The following is a 15441-nucleotide window of genomic DNA, read 5'->3' as shown; positions in this document are numbered from 1 at the left end:
AAATTTCTGGTAGAATTCAGCCGTGAATCCATTAGGACCTGACCTTTTCTTTGTTGGTAAGTTTTTAATCATGTTTTTAATTTCAGTGGTTGATATTGGATTATTCAAAATTGTTATATCTTCTTGATTGAGCTTTGGTAGTTCATATGTTTCTAGAAATCTGTCCATTTCCTCTGTGTTTTCCACCCTATGTGATTAAAGATTTTCAAAATAGGTATTTATTTTCTTTTGAATTTCCATAGGATCTGTAGTGATTTCTCTCTTTTCAGTCCTTATTGCATGAATCTGAGTTTTTTTCTTCCTTTTTATTGGATAAGGTTGGCTAGAGGTTTATCAATTTTGCTTATTCTCTCAAAAAACAAGCTCTTTGATTTGTTAATTCTTTGTATTGTTTAGTTTCAGTTGCATTAATTTCTGCTCTGATCTTTACAGTTTCCTCTCTTCTATGAGTTTTGGGTTTGACTTGCTCTTCTTTTTCTGGAAGCTTGAGATGTAGCACCATATTTGTACTCATTCTCATTCTTGATGTGACAAATTATTGCTATATATGTCCCTCTTAGGACCACTTTCATTGTGACCTACAGGCTACAGCATGTTGTATCTGCATTTTCATTGAATTGCAAGTATTGCTTTATTTCTTCTTTAATTTTACCTGTAGCCCACTGGTTGTTCAGAAGGTTGCTATTTAATTTCCATGTAGTTATGCAGGTTTTGCAATTTCTTTTGCCATTAATTTCTAATTATGCATGGGATAATATCAATACCTTTGCATTTACTTAAGAATGTTTTATGGGTTAATATATGGTTTATTTTGGAGCATGTTCCATGTGCAGCTGAGAATATATATTCTGATGTGGTTGGGTGTATCACTGTAAACATCTACTAAGTCCATTTGCTCACAGCAATGGCTCAGTTCTATTATTTCTTTGCTGAATTTTTGTCTAATTCATCTATCTCTTTGTGACGGTGGGTCTCCTATTATAATTGTGTATTTGGTTTTCCATGTCCATTAGTATTTGTCTTACATAGTTGGGTGCTCCTGCATTTGGTACATATATATTTATACTTGTTAGTTCTTCTTGAAGTTTTCCACTAACCAGTATGTAGTGACCTTTTTTATCTCTTTTAATCATTTTAGGTTTGAAGTTCACAATGTCTGCAAACAGAATAGCTACCCCTGCTTTTTTCTGGATTCCTGTTTCATGGAATATTGCTTTCCATCCTTTGACTTTTAATCTATGAGTTTCCTTTTGAGTAAGATGTGTTTCTTGTATATAGCATATTGTGGGATCCATTCTGTCAACCTATTTCTTTTGATAGGTGAATTGAGGCCATTTACATTTATGGATATAACTGATACATACTGGCTCAACCTTGTCAGATTATGTTACTGTTGTTTGTTTTCTGCTTTTCCCCCTTGTTTAACTGCTTGCCATGCCTGGTAGTGTCTTTCTGTTATTGTTCTGGAGATTGTAGTTATTTATGTCTCTATCTAGTATGCCTTTCAATACTCTTTCTGGTGTTGGTTTGGCAGACATGAATTTCTTCAGTTGTTCTTTGTCATTGAAGTATCTTGTTTCTCCACTAAATTTGAAAGACAGTTTTACTGGGTACATCAATCTGGGTTGAAAGTTGTTTTCTTTCAGGGTTTCAAATACCTCACTCCAAGCTCATCTAGAGAGTTTGTTCTGAAAAGTCTGCCATGATCCTGATGGGCTTTCCTTGATAAGTGAATTGCATCTTTTTTCTAACAGCTTTTAGTATTCTGTTTTTTATTGTATGTCTGGGATTCTAATCATTATATATCTGGGGTAGATTTATGTTGGTTGTGACTGTTTGGCATTCTCTATGCCTCATTTATCTGTATATCAGATTTTCCCCTTGTTTGGGAAATTTTGTGCTATTACTTCTGTGAATAGTTTGTCATTTGTGTTGACTCCTGCATCTTCATTGATGCCTATTAGTCTTATATTGTTTCTCTTAGCATCACCTTGAAGCTGCCATATTGTCATTTCATGCTGCTTTTTTTTTTAATCGGTAAGGGAATCGAACTCATGACCACACACTGGCAAGGCAAGCGTTTATGCCGCTGAGCTAAATCCCCAGCCCCTGCTTTGTTGTTTTTTAAAAGTTCTATTCTTTCACAATCACTAACTGTGATCCTGTCCTCAAGGTCTTCAGATTCATTTAAATGGTTTTTGCCAGCTTTCAATGGAATTTTTTGTTCCTTGAATATCTCTTTGAATTGGTTTAATAGATTCTGCTTGTTTTCTATATTGTTTATTCAAGGTTTCAATCAATTCCCCATGTTCTTGTGTTTTTTTAAAATCTATTTCTTCTCTGGCTATGCTGAGTAACTCCTTTACTAAGGTTGTTATTTCTGTCTTTATGTAGGAAACTATTTCTAATTTGATTTCCTCTATAGCCTCATGAATTTGTTTCTTTATCTCATTTGTTATACTTTTGGAGATTTCTGGGGTATGACTTTTAAAGTCCTCTATTTCAGTGTCACCTGTACTTGTTCCTGATGGACTAGATGTTTGAGATTGCATTTTGCTTTTTCATTTTGTCATTTTTACCTTTTGGGCAAATACTTGGTCTTTCAATCCCAATAATCGCACCTGTTGGTAGTGTGAATCTCAGGGTGCTACTGTGTGGTTGATGTTTGCCCAATTGCTGGTTACCACAAATGAAGAGAAGGGCCAGTCACCTGAATTCCTCCTGCAGGGCTGTTGGGTGAGTCTTATATTCTTCCTGAGATAACTAGGAGTATTGATGTAGTTCAACTCTTAGTTACTGCTGTTGTTATGTCTTCAGGTTATTTCAAGTCACCAGATCTCCCTGTCTATAGTGTTTGTGTTGGCTGAGGCCCTACTGTGTCCCTGGGTAGCTCATAAGCCCTTCTAATTTTCTCCTAGTTGGTGGGGGCCTTATTGACATACTTTTTAACCTGTCTGATGTTCTCTGTGTGGAGGGATTACCCATTCTCTTGCCAAATTTGTCAAGGTCTTAAAGTTGGAGGGAGCTTCACTACTGCTCCTATTTACCCACTGAAGACCTCTATTTTAGGGGCAAACTTACCACACTGACTTGAGCCTACTGAGGTCTTCTGTTTGGGTGAAGGGTTCTTGCGTCTCCCATCAAACTAGCATGGCAGTTCGCTGTAGTCCAAGGTTTTGGGGAAAGGGGTGGGAGCTGAAGATCAACAGCAGTATTAGGTGCAGGAGGTGGGGATGGTTCCTGAGGGGCATGCCCTGCACATTTACATTTGCAGGAAATACCCATTGTATTTAGTTTGTGGCCTGTTTTCTTCTCCTACTAGTCCAGTTGATCCTTTTATTACTCTCTCTTTCTACTATGATTCTTAGCACTGGTACTCTGTAGGCCTGTTGTGGATATGTTGCAAGAAAATTCCTAAACCAAACCAAGCCAAGCCAAACTAAGCCAAGCCAAACCAAACCAAACAAAAGGAAGAACCTGGACTAGGGAGATAGAAGGCAGCATTTAATCTTTACACCAGTGGACTATTGGATCTTAATGCCACTGAACTGTTGCAAGATAATTTCTCAAAAGCAACAGCACTAAATTTAGGAAGAGTTTATTATATATAGAATTTAGAAGTGGGAGGTACAAATCAAGTGACAAAATGTTACACAATTGATTACTACTTTGAGGCATACACTGATAGGCAGGCTAGTCTTGTAACAAAGGAATTGTTTATCATAATATAGACACACTACAGGAACAAGGGAAGGGGGCCCTTGCAGAGTGAGTAGAGTTAAAGGCATTATCATAATATAGGAACATTCTGGGGCGGGATCCTTGAAATGGCCCAGAGTGCCTTAAGGTACAGACAATTACTCTGACTTGGTGCTCATCAGAGGTTGCAGCTGGGCTGTAGACATCATCAAGGTCAATTGAATTCAGCATAAGTAGTAGAACAAAAACATGGTGAGAGGTTTCTAATTGATCATGAAATATCTGTAAGTTTGCTATTTTATAAATTTGTTTCTACATTATAATTGTGTCCCAGCAATAACCACCTATAGAATAAGTATCACTTCTGAATGGAGGTACCAACTAAGGAGTTTATGATATGTATAGGACTCTAGCACACATCTGTAAAAAGAATTCTTACTTTAGTCCTCAGAGTACAAATCCTCAACAGCAAATCACAATTTATCCATCTTGGATCCATTCACTCATCAAACAATCACTCAGCACCTTGTGGACCACCTGTGCTGGTTCAGGGACTTCTAAGACAAAAGAGTGCGCATGGAAGAGAGGGGTCAATGAGGAATAGAGTGAGGCTCATTTAGGCCCTAAAATGTGCAAGCCAGCCAGGGAACTGCAGGGGGACAGGGAGAGGATAGGCTGTGTTTGGATACAGGAAGCAATGTGGGCAAAGGCAGGGAGCAAGGAGGGGCCCCATCTGGGGAACCACCAAAAACAGTGTTAAAGTCGACAACATTTTTACAAAGAGGATGTTGTCTACGACATGCATCAAAGAAATTAAGTTGAAGGGAATTGATCCAGGTCCAGGTGCAAATCTTCAGGAAACAAGGACTTAGAATTAACCTAAAGTCTATGGGAAATTTTCTGAGTTCCTGGAGTTTTTCAGGCTCAAACCCTCCTTTAAAAAACCATGCCAGGGCTGGGAATGTATCTCAGCAGTACAGTATTGCCTGGCAAGCACAAGGCCCTGGGTACAAAAAAAAAAAATCCACTGTAGACTGGATTCTAGGAAAGCTGCTATAATCCTGGAAAGTAATCCCAATGGTAGATGATGTTAAGGTATGAAGTGAACCAGAATATCAGAAGACATGAGGCTTTTATCTAGACTTTATTAGGTTAATAAAAATGGGGGAAATATTGGCTTTTGTTTACTCGATGCTTCTGAAGTATTAGTACTTAATAAATGTCACAACTCTTTTAATAATCATATAGACAAGTATTCTGTCCTTTTATAGATCACTAACTGGAATCCCAAGAGACAGAATAGCTTTCCTAAAGAAATACAGATAGAAAGCACAAGTATTTGCATTCAGGTCAGTTCTATTCTCCTTGTCTTTCTCTGTCTCTTTCTTTCTCCTCCTTGTCACCTCCCTTCACTCTTTTTCTCTCTCTCTTTTTGCTGTGGAAAACTGTTAACCCTAACCCTAAGAAATATCTTTTTTTTGTTTTGTTTTGTTTTTTGTCTTTTTCATTTTTATTGGTACCGGGGATCGAACTCACGACTTCCTGCTTGCGAGGCAGGCGCTTATGCTGCTGAGCTAAATCCTCAGCCCCACTAAGAAATATCTTTAACTCAAAAAGACACTCATAGATTAAAAAGTCAAAGGATGGAAAATAAGAACCATGCAAAAAGAACCCAGAAAAAAAGCAGGAGTTGATATCCTAATTTTAGACAAAGTAGATTTCAAGCTAGAACTTATCAAAAGAGACAAAGAACATAACTTATATATCAGTTAAGGGGACAATTCTACAGAAAGAGTTAACATTTATATATGCACCAAAGAGCGGTGATTCCAAATTCATAAAACAAACACTAGTGGATATCAAAAATCAGATAAACACCAATACAATAGGAATGCAGATTTCTCCATCACAAATGGACAGGTCAACTAGGAAAAAATTATCAGCAAAGAAACATCAGGCTTGACCCAACCACTAAAATAAATGGACTTAATATATATCTATGGAGTGTTTCATCCAATAATGACAGAGTACATATTCTTATCAACACATGGGACATTCCCCAAAATAGATAATATATGTAATAGCCAAAAAAGCAAGATTAAGTAAATGCAAAAGAATCAAAATTACCTCATGCATATTATCAAGTCATAGTCCAATGAAACTAGAATCAATGGCAAAAGAAGCCACATAAACTCTGCAAATACATGGAAATGAAACTATGCTCTCTTAAATAATCAGTAGGTCACAGAAGAAATTACATAGTTCTTACAATCAAACAATAATGACAGTACAACATACTAGAAGCTATGGGATGCAATGAAAGCAGTCCTAAGAGGGATGTTCGTAGCAGTGAATTCCTACAACAGAAAAACAGAAGGAGCACAAATAAATAACCTAGTGATGTAGCTCAAGGTTCTAGAAAAACAAACAAACAAAGCAATCCACACCTACAGCTAAAGGGAGGAAATTATAAAGATCGGGGGAAAAATTAGTAAAGTTGACTGTAAAACATTCAAAGAGTTGGTGGTTTGACAGATTAAATAAAATAGACAAACCCTTAGCTAATCTTACCAAAATAGAGAATGAAAAGATACAAATTCATGAGTCATATAGGAAAAAGATGAAATCACAATGGATTCTGCTGAATTCCAGATTATTATTGGTAACTACTCGGAGAACCTGTATTCTAAAAATATGGAAAATTCAGAGGAAATGTATGAATTTATAATTCATACAAACTATCATTCTAAACCAAGGAGATATAAAAATTCTGAATAAGTTAATATCAGTCAATGACATTGAAGAAAGTAATAAAGGAATTAGTAAGTAATAAAAGCCCAGATCCGGAGGGATACACTGCTGGGTTTTAAAAGAATGTTAAAGATGATCTAATCTCAGTACTCCCCAAACTCTTTAATGAAAGTGAAAGGGAAGCAGTATTCCCAAAGTCATTCCTGGAAGCACACCTTACTCTGATTCCAAAACCATAAAAGGACTCAACCAAATAACAAAGCTATAGGCCAGTCTCTTTCATGAATACAAATGCAAAAATCCTCAACAAGACACTGGCAAAAATCCTCAACAAGACCCTGGCAACAGAATGCAACAAATCAGCTACAACAACAAAAAATTAGGGCTAGTGGTGTAGCTCAATGGCACAGTTCTCACTTTGCATACACAATGTCCTCTGTTTGATCCCCAGCACCAACCAAACCAACAAATAATAAACATACATCATAACCAAATAGGATTCATTCAAGGTATTCAGGGATAGATACACAAACCAATAAACGTAATACATCACAAAAACAGAAGTGAGTACAAAAATCACATGATTTTCTCAATAGATAAAGAAAAACATTTGACAAAATCCAATATTCATGCATGATAAAAACACCAAAGAAAATAAAAATAGAAGGTCTTTGCATCAATCTTATAACACCTAACTATGACATATCAATGGTCCAGCACTATACTAAATAGAGAGTAGCTGAAAATTTTCCTTCTAAAATCAGGAATAAGACAAGTATGTCTGCTATTATCATTTCTGTTTAATACAGTTCTTGAAATGGTAGCTAGAGCAGTTAGGCAAGAGAAAGAAATAAGTCTATCACAGAAAAGAAAGAATTTAAATTACCACTATTTGCCAATGACATGATCCTCTAAATAGAAGACCCAAAAATACTCCAGCAATAGATTCTAAAGTTAATTTCCAAATTCTGTGGTATAGCAGGATACAAAATCAACACTCAAAAATCAATAGCAGTCCTGTACACCAATAACAAACTCATTGAGAGGGGAATTAGAGAAATATCACCCCTTACAGCACAAAAAATTTATTTCTTAGGAATTAACCTAACTAAAGAAGTGAAAGACCTCTATAATGAAAACAATAGTATTCTTAAAAAGGAGGTAGAAGAGGGCATCAGAAAATGGGAAGCTATCCCTTGATCCTGCATAGGTGGAACCAATATAGTCAAACTGGTCATAATTTCAAAGCAGTTATATAGATTTAATATAATCCCAATCAAAGTACCAATAACATTCCTTGCACAACAGGAGAAAGCAATATTAAAATTCATGTGAAACCATGCTAGAGTAGCAAAAGTTATTCTGGACAACAGTAGTAAGTTGGAAGCATTTCAATACCAGACTTCAAGTTATACTTCAAAGCTACAGTGGTGAAAACAGCATGGTATTGGTGGGGGGAAAGAAACTCCTGAGATTGATCAGTGGAACAAAATAGAGGATATGAAAACAATTCCAGATATAGTCAATTATGTTTTGTTTTGTTTTGTTTTGTTTTTGTTTTGTTTGGCAAAAGGGCCAAATTCCGTCCCTGGAGGAAAGATAGCCCATTTAACAAACTAGAAACTCTTGATATACCAAAGGTTGACTCTAGACCCATATTTCTTATTATGCAAGAAACTAAAATCAAAATAGATTAAAAATATGCTGGAAGACAAAATATGCAAAGCTCCTGAAGACATAAGTATAAAACAAACTTTTTGAACAAAATGTGATTGTACAAGAAATGATAGAATCAACAATTGAGATAACATTAAATTAAAAAGTTTATGCACAGCAAAGGAAAACACTAACAGAGTGAAGAGACAACTTACAAGAGATAAAAATTTTGCCAACTACTCCTCAAAGGTCCAATACCTAGAATATATAAAGAACTAAAAGAAAAGCCCCTCAATTTTAAATATGCAATTAAAATGGGCATATGAAATAAATCAATACTTCTCAGATGTAATACCAGTAGCCAGTAAGTACATGAAAAAAAGTTCAACATTGCTGGCCACTCAAAAATTCAAATTAAAATAGCACCTAGAGGACTGGGGATTTAGCTCAGTAGTGTAAGTGTCTATCTGGCAAGCACAAGGTCATGAGTTTAATCCCCAGTACCAACAAAAGAAAAAAAATAGCACCTAGAATCAATCTTACTCCAGAAAGAACTGCTATCATAAAGAAATCAACCAATAACAAATTCTGGCAAGACTTGCAGAGAAAGGACCTTTCACCATTGTTGGTGGGACTGTAAACTGTAACAACTGCTATGGAAATCATAGGAGAGTTCTAAAAATCCTAAAAGTAGAAATTGCACTTGACCCAGCTGGATCCAGTGTGAGGTCAACCTGGATTACATACGGAATTCAAGGCAAGCCTGCCTTGTCAGACCTTGTGTCAAAAACAAAACATAACAAAACAGCCAAACTGGTAATCTTCAGAGATCAAAGAGAGAGAAACTGCCACTGATGAAGAATAAAGGAGGCTCCAAATTGATGCCATTTTATGTTGGACAGAGTCTGTCTGCCTAGAAATAAAGTGTAGTTCTTTGGAGGTCTGGTAGTATATAGATTTTAAAACATGCACACCTTCCAAAGATGACTGGTTTTTGCAAGGGGCATATAGTTGTATCTCTTTGTGTTTGGGTACATGGACTTTCACAGTCCTACTGTTTTAGAATGACCTCATATGTTCTGACGTAGACATGGCCAGAAAAGTATGCAGCGAGGTACTGGAGGCCAGGCTGTGTAATCTTAAATTGCTCATCATGAAGGGACCTCTGCTCTGTGGGGAAAGGTCGTATTCACAGTGCTCTGAAGTCAACATAACAGCACAGCTGAGGCAGCTGAGGGCATGGTCTGCTGACTCTCTCTTCTCCAGAGCAGTAAAGCCAGCAACCTTAGAGATCGATCAGTTCTCTTAGTTGGCAAGATTTATTGCCTTCGCTTAGCAGGGCCCCGGTCATTTCTGTAGACTTTTACTTCCTGTGTACCCTCCTCTTCCTGTACCCCCCAAACCTGTGAAAACCCAGTAAGAGTGATGATCTGAAAGAGTTTCTGTTCTTACTCCCAGAGTCTTTACATCCACAAGGTTTTGGCCTTTCCATGTTCCCCAAATCCACCTCACTTGCTTTTTTTTTTTATTTAAACCTTCAACATAACTCATTTTAGGAATTTAGGGGCTAGGCCAGGTCCTTGTTAGAGAGGAAGTTAGGGAAATTGTTCACATGAACCTTACTTATCCTGGTATTGTGTTGATTTGATAACTATGGCATTTACATTAAAGGCAGAAGATCGAGAGTAAGAAACTGACTAAGCCAAATAATGTCATGGGATATAAAATATGTGTTACAACCAAAGGCTAAAAGTATAGTGAATACACACAGGTCAATAAAAAGAATATTAGGAAAAAACCCCACTGGGTGTGGTGGCTCACACCTATAATCCCAGCACTCGGGAGGCTGAGGCAGGAGGATCCTTGCAAGTTTGAGACCAGCCTTGGCTACAAAGTGAGCTCAAGGCCAGCCTGAACTGTATGGCAAGACCCTATCTCAAAAAAAGAAAAAAAGAAGAAAAAGAAAAAAAACCCCAGGTATTTTAAAGCCGAAAATAATCTTTTATTTTTAATCTTTACAGTTCCTAAATTCATAATAATATAGGAGGACATTTCTGTTTTGGCAAATGTTGTCACTTCTCACTACTTCCCATGGGAAATCTTCCAACACTGTTATTTCATCATTGACCACAGACTAATTCTTAGAGCAACAAAATGTTTGACAAAATGGTTTTGAATTAGGTGGATCACTATTTATCTTCTGCTTTGCACACAAATCATAAAGAGTAGCCCTGAACCATTGGAAGAAGAAGGAAATCAAGACTTTAAATACTGGCACCTCTTCTCCTGGCCATCTAGTGGCTTGTGCTTCCAGTCATCATGTAGGCTCTCCTTCTTCTGGGTCCTTCTCTTGTCTGGGACCATCTATGGAAAGGTCTATGAAAGACGTGATTTGGCCAAAACCCTGAAAGCAGCAGGGATGGATGGTTATCAAGGAATTAACTTGGCAAACTGTAAGTCTGCTCTCTCTGCCTCTACACACCTTCAATGAGAAAATGAATGATCAAGGAGATTTTGTATGAAGAGACTGCTGCTCCCTTGTGGATTTCAATACTTACAACATTTAAACATGGTTTGCTCCTTTAGAATCAGAGACACCAGGTGAAGGAATGATGCCATGAGAGGAAATACTCTCCACGTTCTAGGTTCCACACAATCTGCTGGACTCTTCTAGGCCCACTAGATTTGCCTGTTGCTCCAGATTCAGTGGCCTGAGAAGCCAGAGGAAAAGATGCACTGATAGACCAGTGTGAACCCGGGTTCTAGAGGACAGAGTGATGTGGAAGCTTTCTTCACATTCTCTATCCTGATATAGGGTTTGTATCAGATTTCAAAAAGTTAAGGCTAACTTGTAAGAACAGAATAAGAACCTATTTCCCACCAGGCATCGTTTATGTGAGGGGTCTCTGATGCTCGTCAAGATGTGTTATGTTGCCATTCTCCACTTGTCTATTTTCCATTTTCTTCCACACCATTCTTTATGTGGCGTAATGGAAAGTTCCTGAACACTGCTCCATATTTGTCAATGTAATCTCTTAGTTTTCCATTTAAAAATTTTCCAATTAATAACTATATTTGAATGAATGCGGGACTGAATAGAAGAATGGGTGAATGGATGAAATTACATAAAACCTAGTCTAGGTCAGGGATTTAGCTCAGCAGCACAAGTGCCTGTCTGGAAAGTGCAAGTTCAATCTCCCGTACCAAAACAAAACAAACAACAAACAAAACACAAACCTAGTTTATCCTCGGAGGCTTGCTTTTAAGAATCTTGCTTGACCTCTAAGTTCATCTTTAGAGATTATAGGAAAATTTTTACCCTTCATAAAAATTCTATATTTTCTAATAATATTAATTTTCCATGAGCACATACATATGCTAAGGAGGCTCCTAGTCATTAAGGAGGCTGAGGAAGGAGGGTCTCTAGAGCCCAAGAAATTAGCATAGGCGTCATGGCCACAACCTGTGACATAATAGCACAAAAAATCTAAAGTGTAAGGCATTTTGTAAGTTAAGTACAGTGCATCCTTGCACTTCTAAAGTAAGTGTCGGGTAACATAGAATTAGCTAAAAAGAGCCATCGTGGCACTGCAGGCCTACAATTCCAGAGCTCAAGAGGGTAGAGAAGGAGCACTACCATGATTTTGAGGCCAGTGTGGACTACTGAGTGGCTTCAAGTCCAGTATAAATAGCATGGTGAGATCTTATCTCAAATGAACAAACAAATAGAATTAGATGTAAAGATCTGACTTTGGTATACAGAGTAAATCATTTAGTATTATTACTCATTATTACAAATAATTCCTCCCCAGGGATGTGCTTGGCCAAGGCGGAGAGTAGTTACAACACACAAGTTACAAACTACAATCCTGGAGACAAAAGCACTGACTATGGGATATTCCAGATTAACAGCCACTATTGGTGCAACGATGGCAAAACCCCCAATGCTGTTAATGGTTGCCACGTATCCTGCAAAGGTAAGACAGGAGCGTGCTCGAGTGTCGGCCAGGACCCCTCTAGCACAGACAATAGAGATTCAGTGCAAATGATAGTTGGAAAGGATTCTTCTGGATCCTAGAGGAAGTATAACTCCACTACTAAAAAGAGACTGCTTTTTCACTAAATTTTCCAATACGAACTAAGGCCTTGGGGGTTATTTGCTCAGTGGTGAGAAACTGCTTTGTGTGTCTGAGTTCTTGAGTTCCATTTCTGGCACTGCACATAGATAAACCAAGAAACAAAAAGTATGTCATATACAACTGATGTTTTCAAATGCAAGTTGCTGAAATTATTCATTAACTTAGACTAAGTTGGCACGTCGAGGTTTTGTCTTGAGCAGTGGTGTACTTGGTAGGTACTTAGAGCTATTTTACAAATAATTGGTTGGGTGGTTTATGATTATTTCTCTTTTTATTGTGAAATGATCTGAATAGACATGGTGATCGAAAAATACTTTGCATGTTAAAGAAAAAATTTTATTAGTGTAAAATACAAATGGCCATTAATTGATCTCAAAATACTTTGCTTTGAACATAGAAAGTGGCATCATCCTTGCTACTTTTTGAAGCAGTTCTGGAAGTCTGTTTTATGAGTTTCCTTTCCAATGTCATCACCAAACAGGGTCTGCTGCTGTGGAGCGCCATGCAGTGGAAAAGCAGGCCTGTAACCCCTTAGGGTGTGTCCTCAGCCACCTACTCACCAGAGCTGGCACCATTCCACCTGGGCCTTTTCTGCAAAGTCAAAAGAGCCACGGGAGTCAGCAATCTGAATCAATCTGGGACACTGAGGCCGCTGTGACAGTGAGCACTGAAGACACTCATGAAACAGAACCTGCAGAACTGCTTCAGAAACTGGAAAGAGGGATAGATCAACTGTGTTCAAACCGAGGGAAAGTAGTTTGAGAAACTGATGTCTCTGTGTCTTTCATGGTCATAACATTTTTTATTGAAATGTACAATATTTTTATCACACCCCATGTAAAGTTTTTAGTATATCAGTGAAATGCTTGCCCACTTTTAAGAATAATTATATATTACTGCCTCCTCTACAGATATATTTTAATTTGTTGAGAGATTTTTTTTTTGTCTTTTTCCTTTTTATCAGTACCAGGGATCGAACTTACGACTGTCTGCTTTCAAGGCAGGCGCTTATGCTGCTGAGCTAACCCTCCAACCCCTTGCTGAGAGATTTTAATGTATATTAGAACAGGATTTAATTTTTTCTAAATGTTTTGATTTGCAACTCAAAAAAGAAAAATACACAGTCTTGGAAATATCATTATAATTCTTAACAAATTAATTTATGGACTTAATATTTAGCATAAAACTCATTTTGTTTTATTTTGTATTGTGTTTTATAAGGAGAGAACACATAGAACTTATTCCTTGGCAATGTAGGGATTAATAAACTCCTAAAATTCACCTTTACTGCATACAATGGAGTGTAAATACTGGAAACCTGGTATCACCAAATGCTTACATGTTAAATGTGCCAAGAGGCAAGACTCATTTTGGAATACTCTTTTTAAATCTGGTTAATTTATCTTTGAAGTATTTTGTATTGCATAAAAACATAGTCTCTGAATAAAAATTAAGATATAGAAGCAAGAAAAAATAGCAACTTCATTCTTCATACACATACGCTATGGTAACTTTTGTTATATATTCCTCCAGGAAGTAGGTTAATGCCATACAGACAGGTAAAGTATGTCATATACATGTGTACCAACACACAAACATGTAAGAAATTAAATTTATATATACTGCTTTGTAGTTTTCATAGTATCACATAAAATTATTTCCCTATCCATAAATACAAACCTGCCTTTTCATTATAAAGGATGAATACAATTCTAATCTATGTATATTCCCTAACTTTTCACCTAATTATTACTAAGAAACACTTAGTTTCCATTTTTCCCTTTTATAAATTGCTGTGAACAGCTTTGGGCACTCATGCTTGGGTGCATTTATTATTATTTCTTTAGGACAAATAATCCACCCTAGAATATCCAAGGAAAACTTGACTAGGCATTTTTTTAAACAGTGTTCAGTATTAAGAGCCGCCATTAAGAATTCCAGAGTTTGCAGTGGCTCCCTTTAATGAGAATCAAAATGCTTAATTTCATGTCAAATGGGGTAGATAAAGCAGCCTAAGACTCTCCTAGATAAATCTAAGATGAAATTCCTATGACAGTTGTCTTCATTTCTCTCCGTTCCTCTTTCAGCTTTGATGCAAGATGACATCTCTCAGTCTGTAGTTTGTGCAAAAAATATTGTGCTGGATCCATAAAGCATTAAAGCATGGTATGACTATTAAAAGGATAAGGATCATCTACTGTCAGTATACTCAGTGAGAGAAGATTTCAAAAACCAAAATGTCTTTGAGCTAAAACTTAAAAGTTTGGGCTCATGTGACAAAATGTATTCTCATTATCCAGGAAGAAACAATGTACCTTAAGGGACTCAAACTGCTATGATTTTGCTCCACCATTTATGTTGGGGGTGGGTTCAGAGATTTAAAATTCTCCACATTCTTCTATTTCCGTGATATTTATTGAAAATATTTCTAGAGCAAGCTAAATATGCAATGTACTTAATCCAACATTTCTGTGCAGCATACTGTGCTGCATTGTGAGTTTAGAGAGAAAAAAATACTTTGCATGCATTCCCCATTCAGGAAATAGCATATTTGAGTCTAGCTATGTATTTGTCAAAAATATGCTTTGCTGCTGCTAAGGATATAAAGTATGTGTGTTGTAATGAAGATAGATTTTGACTTTTTCTCTGTGTTTAATTTCTCTTTGCAGGATGGGATGGAGAAAGCATTGTCAAAACAAAGATGTCAAGCCATACACTCATGACTGTGGAGTATAACTGCAAAATTTCCTTCTTCCACTCGTTTTTTCTCTTTTCATATAAAAGAGGTAGCTTCACACTCTTATTGCTTCCCCTCCAAACAAGTAGTATTTTTATGGAAGCATTAGAAAAACATAGTCTTTCTCCTAAGAGCTTTTATGTGCACTAAGAAGTTCTATTTTTTCATTTCATAAGTAAAGCAAATAGTAATAGCAAAATTTTATTCTCAAGAAATCTGCAAGAGTCAGTGCCTCCCAAGAATCAGCCATGCTAGGACTGCGAGGACCCAACAAGAACTCAACCAGCCAGCCTCTCTGGTAAGCTATGCAAGCTGTGTGGCTTCTAGGAAAAGTCAGTGCCTCCTATGAGTCTACTCTATGTGAACTAAGAATCTTAACAGTGCCCCCAACACACCCACCATAAGCTACCCGCTAGGTTGGAGGACAGGCTGAGTTGAGAGCAACTAATGTACATAAAA

The 15441-nt window shown here is 37.0% G+C and overlaps 1 pseudogene; it reads left to right on the top strand.

Annotated features, from left to right (window-relative positions):
* Positions 1–10425: 10425 nt before the first annotated feature.
* LOC100723568 (lysozyme C-like) lies at positions 10426–14981 on the top strand (annotated as a pseudogene).
* The last annotated feature ends 460 nt before the right edge of the window (positions 14982–15441 follow it).

The sequence above is a fragment of the Cavia porcellus genome, unplaced genomic scaffold, assembly GCF_034190915.1.
Source record: "Cavia porcellus strain 051 isolate PalLab524CR breed Dunkin Hartley unplaced genomic scaffold, mCavPor4.1 scaffold_8, whole genome shotgun sequence".
In the NCBI taxonomy this organism is placed as follows: Eukaryota; Metazoa; Chordata; class Mammalia; order Rodentia; family Caviidae; genus Cavia; species Cavia porcellus.
The sequence above is the reverse complement of the archived record's forward strand: the minus strand, read 5'-3'. Positions and strand labels throughout refer to the sequence as shown.